The following is a 1547-nucleotide window of genomic DNA, read 5'->3' on the forward strand; positions in this document are numbered from 1 at the left end:
TACAGTTTGGTTTACCCGAGTGGCGGGAGAGAAGCATCATGCAAGACCCAGTGAGAACCGTAACTAGCCCATCATAGAATCGCACAGTGCTGAAGAGGCCATTCGGCCCATTCAGTCTGCACTGACACACGAGAAACACCGAGCCCTCCCACCTAATCCCATCTACCAGCATCGGCCCGTACCCCTGAATGTTCTGACCTGCCAAGCACCATCCAGGTTTTTAAAGGGTGTGAGGCATCCCGCCTCCACCACCCTCCCAGGCAGCGCATTCCAGACCCTCACCATCCTCTGGGTGAAAGAGCTTTTCCCCACATCCCCCCCCTAAACCTCCCACCCCCTCACCTTGACCCTATGTCCCCTCGTGACTGACCCTTCAGCGAAGGGGAACAGCTGCCCCCAATCCACTCTGTCCTTGCCCCTCATAATGTTATACATCTCGATCAGGTCTTCTCTGCTCCCGAGATAACAGCCCGAGTTTGTCCAGATTCTCCTTATCACTCCCACCCTCTAATCCAGGCAGCATTCCTGGGAAACCTCTTCTGCACCCTCTCCAAAGCTGGCACATCCTTCCCTGTGATGTGGTGACCAGAATCAAACGTGAGACTCTCTAAGTGCGGCTTGAGCAGAGTTTTATGAAGCCGCAACGTGACATCCGGACTCAGGTGAATGGTCATTCTCTAAATCATTTGCTCTCTGCTCAGACATCACAAATGTTCAAAACTAACCGGAGGATTTGTTTCATTTCTCCCTCTCCTCTCTCGGTGTCTCTCTTTCTCTGACTCTCTCTCTGCCTCTCTTTCTCTCTGACTCTCTCTCTCTCTGCCCCTCACTGTCACTGTCTCTCTTTCTCTGTCTTTGACTCTCTTTCTCTCTAACTCTCTCTGTCTCTCTCTCTCTGTGTCTTGAACGAGCTGCCAGAGGTAGTAGGAGAGGTGGGTACAATTTTGTTCTTTAAAAAGCATTTAGACAGTTACACGGGTAAGATGGGTTTAGAGGGATATGGGCCAAATGCAATTGGGACTCGCTTAGGGGTTTATAAAAAAGGGCGGCAAGGACAAGTTGGGCCGAAGGGCCTGTTTCCATGCTGTAAACCTCTCTGACTCTATCTCTCTGCCCCTCTCCTCTCTCTGTCTCTCTCCATCTCTCTCTTTCTCTCTTCTCTGTCCTTCGCTCCCTCTATCTCTCTGTCTTTCATTCTCTCTCTCCCTGTCTATCTCTCCATCTCTCTCGCTCTTTCTCTCTGTTCCTCTCTCTCTCTCTTCCTCTCTTCTCTGTCTATCTCACGCTCTATCTCTCTTTGTCTTTCATTCTCTCTCTCTGACCCTGTTCAATGTCAGTGTTGAATCATTTCCCCATTCTACACAAACCTCCATTCAAGTGGGGATATCGGAGATGTTTCACCTTTCACAGGGGCTGGCTGGTGTCCTTCAAGCTTCAAGTTTCTTTAATCTTGTCATGAGTAGGCTCACATTAACACGGCAATGAAGTTACTGTGAAAATCCCCGAGTCGCCACACTCCGGCGCCTGTTCGGGTGACACTGAGGAAG

The sequence above is a fragment of the Mustelus asterias genome, chromosome 24 (genome assembly GCF_964213995.1).
Source record: "Mustelus asterias chromosome 24, sMusAst1.hap1.1, whole genome shotgun sequence".
NCBI classification, from domain to species: domain Eukaryota; kingdom Metazoa; phylum Chordata; class Chondrichthyes; order Carcharhiniformes; family Triakidae; genus Mustelus; species Mustelus asterias.